The sequence below is a fragment of the Aphis gossypii genome, chromosome 3 (assembly GCF_020184175.1).
Source record: "Aphis gossypii isolate Hap1 chromosome 3, ASM2018417v2, whole genome shotgun sequence".
In the NCBI taxonomy this organism is placed as follows: domain Eukaryota; kingdom Metazoa; phylum Arthropoda; class Insecta; order Hemiptera; family Aphididae; genus Aphis; species Aphis gossypii.
Window position 1 is genome coordinate 33905350 of NC_065532.1, and position 16934 is coordinate 33922283.

The following is a 16934-nucleotide window of genomic DNA, read 5'->3' on the forward strand; positions in this document are numbered from 1 at the left end:
AAAAATCGATTTTTTAAGTGTTTTGCACTCTTATTTAATAATTGATCAGTACAAAAAAATATGTCAACAATTCTTAAAAACTCTGTGTATTATTATTTATAAATATCAGAAAAACATTTCATAAAAATATAAATAAAATAATTAGGGAAGTAAAAATTAATATTCTATAATATTTTGCATTTTTTTTTTTTTTTTTGTTAAAATTATATTCAGGGCACATTCAATGGTGTTTCTAGATTTTATTATTAAAATGAATTTAATACTAATGACGTAATCAATTGACAATATGCATATTATTTTATTAAATCTTTTAGAGACTGTTAGCCAACTTTGTTATCAATAAATTGCGTGTATAATATATTAGATAGTGAAACACTGTAAGACCATTTTTTATGTATCAATCTATATGGATAAAAAAACCGTAATGTATTTGATTTGTATAATATAATATTGTATTTTTGTATTATAACAATTTATAAAATAATAAACAAATAAATCATTTAATAAATAAATAGAATTAGTTGTTATAATCATTTTGGTAGGTGATTTTACATAAATTAAGTATCACTGATCGTTAATGATTATAACTTATAAGCATTAGGTAAAAACTCATACATGGTAATTGATAAAAATAGTAAAAAAATAGTTAAAGTAGAATGTTACTAGAAAGTTAACATCATTTATTCAAGATAGATATTATATAAGATGACTAGGAAACCAGATATCAGCTGGTATTGTATTACAATTAAATTATAAATAAGATAATTAAATAACTTACCGTTTGAAAAACGAAGCTAATTTGACATACTGTTACGGAAAATAACGGTGGAAATAATATATTATTAAGCCTTTCGTAACGATTTAAACACAATTACCCATAATTGTGTGATTGTGTAGGTACATAGCAAATTAAATAATTGTGTGTAAATCAGTTATAACAACTTTAGAGAGGTCGGAAAAATTCATCTATATGTAATTGGTAAGTTGTTTCACAAGCAAAAAAATTAATAATAAAACTATTTAAAATAAAAGTATGCTGTTTAAATTATAATATTTTCCCAACTCAGTTTTGAACTATATCACAACTTTTAATTACATATCTCAAAATACTAAAAACTAAGAGATAGAGTAATGCAAACCATTATTGCCATATTTTAGCTAGATTGGTTGGATTTTTTCTTTGACTTTATTAATTAAAATATAAATAAGTACAATTTATTACCTACATTTTTTGTACATACCAAATTTATGACATTGTACTATGACTGGTAAATATATTTATTATATCTTAAACTGCAACTATCAAATCATAAAAAAATGACTAAACTTTAAGTATATTTAAAGAAAATATTATACAACTATCGTATCTTCTTTTAACACATGTTTACTGTTTAAATAAAAATTGTCACTTTTGAAGAAAAGTAATATATTAAGCCAATAAATATTGTAAATTAGGTATAGTTTTAAAATATTAAATATTGAATGTATAATTAGACAACAAATTATAAATCCACTCTTTATGTGTTTTAAAACAAAACTCTCAAACTTAGTCAATATTTTGTATCATATTTAACCATAATATACAACTTAAATTAAAAAGACAAGGTTAAGTATTTTGATTTCTGATTTTTGATTATATTATAAACTTAATTGTTTGTGTTAAAAACAAAACATAATATGCAGTAGTTTGCAACCTTTCATTACAATTTATCTATTTAAAATTATCGATAAAGCCGCATGAAAATGTTGAAGCACTGTTTTTATCAAAAAGATTGTAACTTATAAGAAAATTACACAAAACAAAAACAAATCGTAAAACCAAAATATTGTTTTCATGGCTTATAATACATAAAATAAACTAAGAATTAAGTGTCATAATCGTATTTTTTTTTTTTTTTTGAAACACCTTAATATACAGTGAATCATTTTATTAATAAATGGAATTAATTAAATTTAATAAATACATTCAAATATAAGATAGTTAACAGATTTTATAAATTATTATCTGATTCATTGATTAATATTTTTTTCTGGAAGAATATCAAGATACATAATTTATAAAAAAAATGGTATCTGTTAACAATTTATAAACCACATTTAAAATACAATACGCAATAATATGTACCATTTTATATTTCTTCAAAGTAAAATTTCTATGCATTTTCCAACCTATTGGTTACATAATTTTAAAGGTTTAAAACCATATTTATAATCCTTTCAAGTGATCTAATGTAAAAAAAAACACATATAAGTACTTTATACTCCTATAAAAATAATGCAATTTTTAAATAAAAAATAATTCAAGCATAGATTTTAATAAGCACATAAAGTAAAAAAAAAAAAAAATTAAAATAAAATAATATTATTATAATTCTATGAGTATATAATTGTTTTCTATATAAGTGGACAGTTTCGAATATTAAAAATGTAATTAGTAACTTTAAATTAATTAAATAAATGTATAATTATTGAATTTTATTTTGCAATTTTATTGTATAGCTAATATAATATGCAATTTTGAATAAACAAATCGAAACAATAATAAATTAATAAGGAATATATTGTTAATGATAAGTTACAGGTGATGAACAATGTTTTACAAATGAAAAATCACATAAGTACCTACATATTCTTCTTACTATTTAATAACTGAGTACATTTTATTTTTTATTAAAAGCGTATTTTATAATGTGTGTCCAATTTCCATTGTTATCTGTTAAACATTGTATGATGTTTATATATTATTAACGAATGCAATATGTTGTCAATTACTTACCTACCTATAATCTTAAGGTTCCAACATCAATATTTTTCATTACACTCAAAATGATGTGATCATTTTTAATTATAAATAGCTTTCTGATGATGGTCTAATTAAATTATATTTTTTTCGTGTAACGTGACAGTTCACATGCTACTAAGATCGATGTAATAAGTTTTCCATCGAAATGATCACATAACATAATTTGGTATTCTATATAGATTATAGACCAAACTAATTGGATAACAGATTTAAACTGGAATAATAGGGGTCAGAATAATTGGACTTCATTTGAACATAATATAATGATATGCGTAGAAGCCAACCTCGAATTAAGTCAATATTATTATAGAATTGCAAATTAAAGACTTAGTTTTACAATTATTCATCAATCACAATCTTTGTAAATTTATTTTCAGTGTTGATCATTCTATTAATTGAATTTTAACAACTAAATAAAATTATTAATAATTATTTTGATTAAAAAAAAGAAACATTACATTTAAAACGTTTATTCGGTTCATGCATATATTTAAGATCGTCAAATTGTATTATCAGACGTTTTTATTACCTATGTATATAAATATTGAGTTATTGACTTAAGACCCATATAATGAGATATTGGATGGTAATATTTCCAAATTTTATTATAGAGTTATCATTTTTTTTAATAATATAACATCAATTTTGATTTTATCTTCTTTAGTTTATCATGGTTTATAAGAAAAATATATTTAATTTTAAAGTTTGAAGTGTCATAAATACCTGTTAAATATGTTTCGATTAATTTCTCATTTAAGTTTTATACTTTATTAATTTAAGGATAAAATAATATTTTAATGATTAAAACATAATAAATTTTTTTTTTTTCAAAAACAGAATAATTTGAAAATCGAAAACACTAAACATTAATAAATTAACTTCCATTGATTTTATCGTGTACATGTACAAATTCAAATTTATTGGCATTTAATATTAATTTCTCCCTTTTAATCATATTACACATATGTTGACCGATTGAATTAGTATTTTATAAAAACACAAATAATTTTTCGATTAAATGCTTAAAACTGAATTTAAACAAACATTAATCAATGTAGGTAACTATACTTTACTATATTATACTATTTGACGTTTTTTTTTTGCACTGGAGTTTGTAAAATATTCATTATATTTGATATGAAATGGTTTATTGTAATGTATTCGTAATTAAAATATTCGGATATTTATGTATACATTATAAATGTCAATAGTATTTAATTACTAAACATTATTGTTTATCTGTTAGTATTCATGTTCATGTTTCAATAAAAAAGCAAAACAAAATACAAATAATGTATTTCATTGTTTCATTATTTTATGATGTTCCAACAATAAGCATTACCTTAAGTATACTAAATAATTATGAAAATAGTAAAAACAGTTATTTAATTTATTATTTTCCATTGTGTCGATTTATGATAACAATATTATTTATGTCTTACAACTACACTAATCGTTTATTAAAATAAAAATTAGATAGGTACTCAAACAATGTGGCATTAACATAATCTTTAATATTAATATAATATCTTTAATATTTTCATTCGTTGATGAATAATAATATGAAAAATGATAAGTTATATAATTGACTAAGTGTGTTGCATTGCATTATTGTTGTAATATTACATTTGTCATAATATAATAACCGTGAACACGGAATTGTAACATAATTTTATCATCCCCTACAAATGGCTATAATATACGTATCAACACTGAAGTCGCACTAATGCGTGTGATTGAGTTCACGATAACTTACATACAAATATTAAAATATTATCGGTACCCAAATTAGATTACTTTCAAAATGGCATCTCAATAATTATAAGGCTAATAGTACCGCAGGAGATCAATCTATTCTCGCAAATTCCAACAGTGTTTGGTCGGCGACCGTCACAGCGGAACTAGACACATAGCTATAATTTCAATTCGAGGTGTCAGCGTGAAACAATAGATTAAGCTAATATTATATTAGTTTGATTTAGCGCCCAGTCAGAACAGCCTCTCGAGAGGGCATTTAGGTGCCTACGAGCTGCGTTCGAATTTATTTAAGGGTGTCGGTTGCCGTGGGACTTGGGAGGTTAACTGATTTACGGCAAAAAGTCTGCAGAGAAATACGTATTTTGTTTATTACTGTCGGTATATTACATGCACGGTAGTCTAACCAGTACGACAACATAATATTATACGGGTATTGACATATTGTTGTCCATATGGTTGTAATTTGTTTTATGCTATATATCTACAAAAACAACAACACAAATACGTAAATACACGAGTGCATATAGGTTGAACTCGATAAACGCTGCAGTTTTTTTAAATCTTTTGGTGACTGAAACAACGTGTAACGACGCAAGTGGTTATTTTTATTTTTATTTTTTTTTTTGCGTATTGTTTTTTAAAAAGTGCACTAGCTAAGTACTTATTATTATTATTATTATTTTTATATTTTTATTTTTTAAGTGTTTGGAACGTAATACTATGTATACAGGGTTATTCACCAAGCATGTTCATTCAAATTTATTCTTTATATAATTTATTCATTAAAATGTTGATTTTTAGTAGTTTTTGATAAAAATAACAAAAGTCTAAATCTTATAGAACTTGTATTTTAAATGCGATCTAATTATCCTAATTACCTACATACATATTACATGGTAATAACTTAGAAATTACAACAATCGGCATATTAAAATAAATATTTATTTTAAAACTGTTGATCAAAATTTTAATTATAATACCTACAAATGGTAATTATACAGTACTAAAGAAAGTCGAAGAATTCAAACGAAAAAGTCATCTAGTGATGGAACTTCGTAGCACAGTATACACAACTTTATTTTTTTTTCACGAGTTTTCAAGATTCTATTCTATAATTTAACTGTCAATCAAACATGTTGCTAACACTGCGTATTTGGTTTTTTATTTTGCCACTTACATTAATTATATTACATAATATAATACATTATGTATATTATACAAATAATACTTAAATTAATTTTCAAAAGTGAGACTTAAATGGATACCAAATAAGTAATTCCTATATACTCTTCACAAATGGATTGCATATAACTATTATCATGCTAAATCTCACTATTTGTTATAATTATTCATTTATACTTATATTTTTACTATATATATATATTTACTATATTTTATGTTAATTATATAATTGTATAAAGTGACGAATTTTAAATGTTATAAGAAGAAAATCTTTATTATTTATTTATTTATAACTGAATCATAAAAACAATACAATATAAAATACTAAAATTTGTATTCTCAATTTTTTTCCGTACAATAAATATACGTTTGCTGTATCGTTATAGATTCTTAATTAATTAAAACATTATGTAAATATACACAATTTTATGTTTGAAGAAAAATTCATCAAATTATGAAAAATATTGATAGTAAATTTAAAGGCCAAGTTAATCCATTAGATATTAGATCAATAATTTTAATTAATGCTGCATATATTTCTATTTCCTCAATATGTGCCATTGTTTAGATAGCTTTTTTAAAAGTTATTTTACCTTCTATCTTAAAATTAATCTATAATAATATTGTTATATTCTTAAAACCGCATATGGAACTATAAATGAAACTTATTAATATTTTAATTGTAAATTAACTTTGGCTTAAGGATAGGATTCTGTAAAATTATGATAAAACATATTAATATGATACATTTCTGTAGTTAAAGTTGTGATTTTAATTAAAATGTCGTAACAGTGAAATTAACTTAATTATACAAGTTTATACATAAAGTGCATACAGTTAAATACGTGATTATAAAATTTGATAAGTATCATTAATTATTTAAAAATAATTTATAAGTATATAATTATTTAATTTAAATTATTTTAAATTAATTTATTAAATTATAATTAAATATAGTGAACTATTGAAATATCTACTAGCTACAAAACTATCAACTAGTGGCAATATAGTCCTATGAAAAAACCCTGTCGTACTCATATTATAATATTATTATAAATAATTCGTCCCGAGAGAATATTATAATATCGGATAATATCCGGAACAAATAATATACTAAAGGCATTATGTAAATCTGAGAGCAATGCAAAAATGATCCCAAATGTTTATCTCTTATACACATACATAACCGGCTTTTTTTTGTAAGAAATGACGATGATTTTGTGCACTTTAAGAATATTGTGCATGAAACTCTTTTTTTATAAGCAACTCTCAATATATGCTGTTTTTCTTGACCACTTATCCATAAATGTACTTATTATAACGAGTTTACAAATTTTTGTGCTTACCGGAACGTATCAAAAAAACAAACAATATAACAGATTTAAATTAAAAAAAATTTAAGCTTCGTATAAATTAAATGTTAAAAATTTTAAGTATTTTATTTTTTATGTGAATAAATATAATTAAAGATACACGTTTATTGTAGGGTAGGTAAAAGCATTGTATTTGCACTTATAATATTATTATGTAATTTTATTTATTTAATTTGATTATTGAAATAAATAATAAAATAATTTAATTAATTTTCTAATTTGTTTCCAGGTCTATAGTTTATTTTATATTTAAATCCGTATATACGTTTTATAAAAAATACCAATAAACTAAAAATAATATACATAATATATTTTATAGTATGTGTGAATTGTTGAAATTTAATCAAATAGAAACATTTCATGTTTATTATTGAAAATTAAAAATAATGGTATTTAATAACTAAATAAATGTAAATATTTTGAAAGTTGAATAATGAAAAAAAAAAAATGCATTTAAATCATTTGCCTACCTAAATTATTTGAAGAGATTTTTGATGCTGTTGAATAAATGCTCTGAAATAATTCTTTCCTGGCCAAGCTTTTATTTAAAAATAGAGTGAATAATACTTTACACGTAAAAAAAAATCTTTGAATTTAGTCTAAATAAAAAAAAAATAAATTAGAGTAAACAGTAGGTAGTTATCTCCGTAAGTGAAATATTAATAAAACTTTTCACAGATGTTTTTCATTATTATTGTTATCGTTTATCATGTGATATATTCAACAATCATAACTTTTTGATTTATTATAAAAAAAAAAGTGAAAAAAGTGATATAAATATTATATATTTTTTGATGATTTATAATTACAGGTTTGATTGCTTCGACGTGTTTACTGAATTATAATTGCTATTAAAATAATAGTGATTACATTATCCTGTAAAATTATACAAAAAAATACAAATTTCTATTAGTAATTTTCTATAACCTAGGAATTAGTTTTGATAAAATAAATCAGTTTTTCCGTCTTTGAATAGGCATAATAGCTTCAAAAATTACATTTTCAAAACAAAGAATATTTAACTATTTTAAATTATTATTATATTATTTTTTAAAGTTACTTAATCTAATAATATTAAAATTCCTCGTGATGTTATATATTTGATTATTTATAAAAATTTTAACATGATTTTTTCAAGTAAATTTATTGATTCTGATTAATATTATATTTTAACTACTTTAACTTTATTATCATAGTACTCAACGTTCTATTAAAATAACACTAGTTAATAACAATAATATTATTGATTATTTATTTTATCAAATATTTATTAACTTTAATGGTTTATTAAAACGAATTACATAATTTTTGAATATACATTTTTTCTATCAATAATTTATATTAAAAAAAAAAATTATAATTATAATTATACTTATAATAACTATTGTTAAATAAAATAAATAGAATTCTTAAATTTGTACTAATGAATAGCTGATGTTACTGCAGTTCTTAACTTCAGAACCAGACTTTTTTAAATTAAATTGTCTATTATATTTGCGTTTATAATCTTAGCATTAATTATTTCTATATTGAATATCATTATTGCTATAATTAAATATTTTTTTTTAATTTGTTTTTAAATTAGGTATTAGATAATTTTACTATCAGTTCCAAAAGTATGTTAATAATGTATATAATATATCACCACAAAGAAAGTATATAATGTATAGGTATTTATAAATTGTTTGTATTAAATTAAATAAATGTTACTCATTTAAAAGTAAAAATGATTGTGTTTAATCATCAGATAAAATTAGAAGAGTAAAGCAGGTAATAATGTAAACAATATTGCTTTTGATAAAAATATTTAGCTCGAAATATGCATAGATTCAACGAAAACTACATTCTATTCCATTATATTATTTAGTTTATTTTTGGTCATGTCATTTTATTTGTTTTTAGATTATATGTGAAAAATAATTTATAATTGTTTTTTATACATGTGGATTAAACGTAGGTTTACATAAAAAATTTAAATTATTTACCATACATTTTTAAGCTTTATTTTTTTATTCAAAATATAATATTATAATAATGCGTTTAAAATATAAATTGTTATGAAAATTTGTGTTTTATATAACTGTACAGAAATATACCAATCGCATTTCATCAATGTTAATATTCTTATTTCCACCACATTAATTTTTTACTCAATTTCATGCAATGAAATATATTATATTGTCCAGCTTTCTGTATTATATTGCATAGTCATCTTCACAAAGATCATATAATATTTCCGTTTTGACTTAATTGAAACTTTTATAGTGCAATGTTACTGGCATTAATATTTTTCTCTTCTTCGCCAATCCATATTTTATCGTATCACTCGAACATAAACCTCATGAATAACAATTTTAAAACTTATCAATTCATACTATTGTGTATAATACTACAATTAAATTATAGTCAAACCATATTTTATATTCACTATAAAATAAAAATATTATCTTGGATCCTATACGATTAGTCGTAATAATAACGTGAAAATAAATTGATATTATACTTAACTATAAAATGTTTTCATTATTTATGTTTATTGTTGTATAGCTAAACTTAATTAGTTATAAGAATATAACTCAGTATGATAAAATAACAATAAATATAGTACTCGTAATATAACATTCGAATAGTCGACTTTACACATTTTATAAATGAGTACCTTTAAATAATTTATTGATTTGTCAATAAATAATACATTTAGCACAGGTGTGATTGGTTTATGTGTTAAGATAGGATATGATGGATGGCTGGATTTCCGAGAAAAGGTAAATTAATTAAGTTAATTGATATTTAAATTTATACGATTTACATTCATGTATATAAATGATAAAATATCTGAACACTTTGTGTTCAGATAAAATAAAGAGGTAAATATAATTTTTTCATGACTCTACTTCTCAAAATTGATGTTTTGAGAAACCAAAAGTAGATTAGATGTAAAAAAAAAAAATTTCCAAAGATTTATTTGCTCAAATGTATTACAGAGGTACCTATAATAAACTTTATTTATGTTTTTATTCTAACAATGTTAGATAAACGATAATAAATGAATTCCCAGTCGAATAATATTTGACGCAATATTAAGATGAAAATGAATTCGATAAGAAGTATTTTTTAAATTAAAGCTATTATATTTTCCAGAATTTTTTCAAGTTCAAAAACATCAGAAAATTCTAGTATAGTTTTCAATCAGTCTTTGACATCTGTGACATATAATCTATATTTTCAATTCTTGTTGAAATTAGTATAAGATAGGTATTGACAGTTTTATTATTTAAAAAAAAAACTTATAAAATTCGTTATGTTTTATAGTAGGTATTGACGTACCTCGTCATCGAGTGGGTCACTGTAATGAATGGGGTTTTATTTATCAATTTTATTTTAATGATAAACCATTATACACAAAATAAAGCTCTGATCGGATATTTTTTATCATAAGGATATATTATTATTAGTTGTTTATTGTTAGGTTATAACAATATAATATACTTAACTAATTGTTGTTATAAACATCGATCATATAATATAATAATTATAATCATATTTTTAGGTATTGTTATCAACTTATAAATCAGTTTTGCACACCGTAACACTTTGTGAATAGATTATCGGTGTAAATAAATTTAAAACAACAATTTATGTAATGGTAGAAAGATTATGTTTTTTAATATCATATTATTTTCTTAAGTTAGTAGATAAAAATCGTTATTTTTCATTTACATTGAAAATTGATAATCAAAATGTCTTCGTGTATAAAAAAAATGTCATATCATATAATGATATATATTCGATATTTTAAAATTTTTATAACTATAACGATCTGTGTTTTTAGTTTAAAAATTCACAAATTTAAAAAATCAAAAAGTGCTAAAACATGAAATAATATTATCATGTATACAAAATACTAATATCTATTAATATTTGGTGTTTGGTGAACATTTTAAATCTGTACATTTATTATTTTTTAAATTTGAATTTTTTTAACGAAAAAAAAAACTTCGATTTTCAAAAACCATTATTACGTAAATATTTTTTTTTTTTTAGTTTTTCTCAACAATTTGAAAAGTAAGTACTGGCGATTTGTTGATTCACTTAAAGTCCAACGAACGAGATCTAATTTGATACCTAACACAAGCCTAAAAGTTTAAGATTAAAGCAATTTTACCTAAATTATTTTTTTGTCGTAGATACTTAAAAAATTTACTAAGTTTTCTTTATACATCCTTTATCTTTTTTGTTCTATTTATATTTATTTGATGCTATATTTTTTTTCTTAATTGATCTTAATAAATTAATAATTTTGATAAAAATTTTTGCTTGTTCAAAAAAACTTAAAAGATAATTTAATAAAAAACCTTAAGTTATACATTCGGCTTGTACTAAAAAAATAATAAAACAAAACTGATAAACAATTAAATCCACAATACCAAATCAATATTGAGATCAGAAAATATATAAATATGTTTATAATAATAATCAGTACAAATATAAACAATACAATTTTGGATTTAGGCCAATGTGAAAACTGATCAAAAAAAAAAAAAAAATTTACGTAAAAAAAAAAAATGATCAATAAATACAATAATATATTTTATACTTGGCAATACCCTAGACTATCATATTTCATGTTTACTGTCACGTGGTCTTAGAATGGAGATTACAGCAAATAATAACAATAATGATCGGAGTTCAATAAATTGTGAAAATATACTTACACTGATAGTTATTATCTGTAAACGCATATAATAGGTATAATATATATGTCGTCGCAACGAGTTCGGTAATCAACGCGAGTACCTAAGCCATAATATCGCGAGGATTAAAACGCCATTAAAACGGTTTCGAACGCAAGCAGCAGCGCATACGGTCAAAACGGACTTCTACGTAAAATAAACGGCCGCAAATCGATATCATAATATGTTATTATTTTATGCACGGGGCGTAGGGTTCGTGCGTGTATATAGCTGGTTTACAGGGAAACCGTGTATAAATATTATATACCTATATCATATATAAATAAGTAGGTAGTGCCCATTGTCACGTATGATTATATTCCCCGAGGGACTTTTGAGCGTGTCTCAAGTGTAGATAATGCGCTTATATAAGATCTCTACATGCAAACACACATCACCTTAAGCTGTACGTTCGTTATATTGTATAAAATTAATTTATTGACATTTTTCACGTACATCAATGTTGCAAATTTTAATTAGGTATTTAATCATAATCCCAGATGCTAAGCAAATTGTCGTCATGCGATGTGATCAGCATTATTGATTTTGCAGTCACAAATATGTGGATACTATTTCGGTGCGTTTAGACCAGCAAATTAATATGTTAGATACCTACCCATTATAATATACTTGGTATTGACGCTACGTTTAAATATGATACATAATAAAATATATAACACATGTAGTACTTACAATAATTTAAGATTAAATATATATAATGTGTGCATTTTCTATGATCCTATATTTTTGTTTCAGCTGTAGTTTAAATACTTTTGTATTTACTTTATAATACAATAAATGTATACTTCATCACTAACATAAAACTATAATTTGGAATTTGGATTTTTATCTTATATCAGAGATAACTGACAACTTGAATTAAAAAAAATATATTTTAAACCCAAAATAGTATTAAATATTAGTATTTTTTATTGATTAAGTACTTAATTTGTTAACTAATAACTATTTTTAATAATTTCCTTTGAAATTGTTATATTATTATACTATCTTTAAATCAATAACTCAAATTAATTCTCAAATTTCTAAAATAGTGTGTGTTTGATATTGTTATCTGAGTTTACAATAATCTATATAACCATTTTTATTTTAGTAAATAAGTCAAAACATTTTTTTTACTTTTTATTTTATCTTTTTTTAACGCAATAGAGAATAAACCAGGAATAATCAAATGGCTTCTTTTCAGAGTAAAAAAATATATATAGTTATACGATGTATTATTATAACTGCAGAACATGAAACGAAAACTTTGCAATTTAATATCTAAAATTCTAACCATGTGTTATGTTTTAAATACTGCAATGCTATTCGTGTACAGAAACACTTAGTCACGTATTTAACACTAAACAAATATACATTAGCTACATAAAAGTTGAAAAAAAACATTCTCGTTAAATGTCCAAACACTATATAAAATAGTTTGATTTGATTTTCTCGTGAGTAAAGTCATTATTGTGGTTTCTTAATCGAATGATAGTTATTAATTAGTCAAATTAATTCATGTAAATATATTACAGTAATTAAAGGTGTGTACTGTGTTAAAATTTGTTCTATAGATTTGTACATAAGATTTGCCTTTTATATTAAATACTCCAAGATTTATAGACTTTAATTGCTTTATAGGTGCTATTACATATAAATATAAAATTCTTTAGAAAAAATGCGTTTTAAATCTTTTTTATTTGATCAAGTAGTAATGCCTTTCATACATAAATTAATAGTTTTTCGTCGTAAAAATGTACTCAAATAAATCATTAAATAATGCATATTTTTTCTTTTTAAACTATCTCATATACTTTACATCAGATAATTTCATTATTGTTGTATATTATACTCGATACTTGCTCAATAAGTGATGTTCATTATAATATTATATACAAAAAATAGTCATTAATTTACGTTATTGGTTGTAATACAAATTATTGATCAAATTAAATTAAACTATATCATATACATACTCACCGTTATATAATTTAATGAAGTTACAAAAAAAAAAAAAAACCCCATAAGAAAAATATTTTGACCCAACCAATCTACTAATAAGTTGTTGTAAATGTTTATACATACATATATCAATATATGACTTTTTTAAAATATTTATTGTATATTTATTAAAATATGCACTGAAAAGCACACATCAATGACAACCGGAGATGGTTTTAACGCTTGTTGAAAAAAATGCTTGCAATAAAAATTATATGGAATATAAATAAAATAAAAATAAGGTATGAATACATATCGATTTTCTCACACCCACTATTAGGGACACACTTCCGGGCTGAATACATCAATATTTATACGGACAAGTCGGCCGTATTTAATTTTCCCGACATCGTCGTGTCTGTATAGACGGTCCCATCGAACCCCAATAAATTTGAAATGTCAATACTCTTGTGCTGCCATTTTTTGACTGATATATTTTAATAACAATATTATATCACTACTAAAGGACTCTACCTTTGAAACGTTTCACCGTGTCACCATGTCACCAATAGCAACCATATCCGACAAAATGATCGACGATACACACCGTTGTTTATATGGTTTGTAGTTTGTACCTTACATCGGTAAGATTCGACTATTTTCCATTCTTCTATAATAACAATTAATACACCAAGAGAAAACTGCAATAACGTTTAGTTATCTATTTGTAGAAATGTATGATATTAATTATATAAGTACATAGTATTTGTTAAAAAAGTATCTAAGCATGACTAACTATATTATTCAGAATTTATCATATTTGTATGCAAAAATACGACAAAAAATCATTTATACGTAAAATGGTATATAACTATAAAACAAAGATTTTTTGATCACTTTTAACATCATATTATTACGTACACTTTATTTTATATGTCTACATACAAAAATAATATATTATAGTTATTATTATATTTGCTATTATTACAAAATATTATACAGTAATATAACATATTATATACAGTATTAGGCACTTAAAATCTTTAACTTTATTGTAATCATTTTTTTTTTAGCTTTCAAAACAAATAAAATATTGTATCACAAGTTTTATTTTTTTTAGTGGATTCGACTTACTTAATTAAGTCTAGCTGATATCAAGTGAGACAAAAGCAATAAAACACGAAAGTTTGTTTTTTGTTTAGACCACAATATTTACAATAAACGATCATTGGTTTATTTTAATTAAATTTCAAACAGTATTTTTCAGAGAACTATTCACTTAATTAGAGCTTTAGGTCAAAAAGTTATTTTTTAAATTACCTACTTTATTTTTCTAATCGTAATGGGAGGCAATGGAATTACATACAACTTACGAATTTTCGAGATTCAATATTTACTTAAAACACAGCTGGATGTTTTCTGTTACATTAATCAATCTCTCTGAATTTAGTTGTAAAGTTGATAACGAATTGTGAAAAGTTTAGACTTAAAATAATGGTTTGTTTAAAAACAAAGAATTAAAACAGAAAATTACTTTCTGGAAAAACTTGACGTTATAAAATTAAGGTCAAAAATAAATAGCAGGTTAGTATAATTGTTGTAAGTATTTAAATTCAAATGCCTATTAATTATAATATGCCTTACATTACATCATATGTATATATTTTTATTTGGTTCTATTCTTTGGTAATTCATATACACTTTTAAAACGGTTAAATGTACACCATCAAGAAAATTGTATTTAACCAAGACTTCTAAATATTAATGATATTATACATTAACATCTGACATCGTTGTTTTAGTAATATTATCAATACAATAATAATATATCGTTGTATAGGCATACAGAATAAATTAAATTACACACACATGTATAATATTTTATTACTGAGTTATATTATTGGCACTGACTAATGATTTATATTTATCAACGTCACATCTAGTTGAAATATGAGGAGGAACTATAAAAATTCTGGAAGGAAATACCAATTTCTGATTTGTCACGACCATGTTAATTTTGAAATGTCATATGTAATATCCCTGAAACAGTATAATATTAGTTAATAGCTAGACTATATATATATATTTAAAATTATAGTAAACACTTATACATAATATAATAAAAGAAAGATATGTTGTCCTTCAATGATTCGTTACAGATCGTTACACGTTTCTTTCAATCCCTCTGGACAAAAACGTTTCAATTTTTTTTCATTCGATGAAAATACAATGAAATTGAAAATAAAAAAGATACTTTATTCTAGAACAAAAATATTCTATAAGTGTATATTTAAAATTGATTTAAATTTTATTTCAAATATTACGATGTCAGATTGATGAATTTTTGAAGTTATTTTTCGTTTAAATTTCCAATTTCATCAACATTTGAACTTTTGTATTTATTTTCCCGTTTTTCTAGTTTTTCTGTTTATTGTGAAAAGTATCAGGGATTTACTTTTCACCATAAAAAAGTACTAACTTAGTTTTATTTACTTCCAAAAATAAAAAAATATCTTGACATTAAAAGTAGCAGAATTTTTTTCTATCATAAAATATATGTTAACTCACAAAAAGGACGTTATTATCGTAAAACTAGTATATTCATTTCTGATAATATAAAAAAATAGTTAATGATTGTTAATATTTTTTAAATCTCTCAAAATACATAAGTTGGGTTGAACATAATAATAGTTCTTGTGCAATGCTGATAAATACTATACAAACAGAAGGGAATTCAATTGTACGTTTAAAGCTAGTTTGCATAGATAATAGACAATAGTATCACCCTCAATATAATATAAGTATTTAAAACCGATTTTAAATTTAAATTTGTAATCAGTTTTTTACTGCCTAACAGTTTAATACATCTAAATTGTTATTTTGATAAATAATTTTTACAACAATAAATAATATGACATCGGAAACAACACGCTTATAAATACTGTTCAGGCAGTGAAACTAAACCATAATATTATATTTCATCATCTGGCAGGATACAACGCATCAATCACCACTGTGCCCCTTTTTGTTTGAATGTGTTTTAGTCCAATTCAATGCTGTCTTTTCCATCATAAGTAAAAATTCTTTTGTTCATATTTTGTACTGTGTCATCTCCCACTAATGTACAAAAAAAAAAGTAAAATA

General features: G+C 22.8%; 1 protein-coding gene across 4 annotated transcripts in view; it reads left to right on the forward strand.

Annotated features, from left to right (window-relative positions):
* The window catches only part of LOC114121090 (small conductance calcium-activated potassium channel protein), a 235440-nt gene that overhangs the window by 55781 nt on the left and 162725 nt on the right, over positions 1-16934 (forward strand). The gene's annotated exons all lie outside the window — the stretch shown is intronic.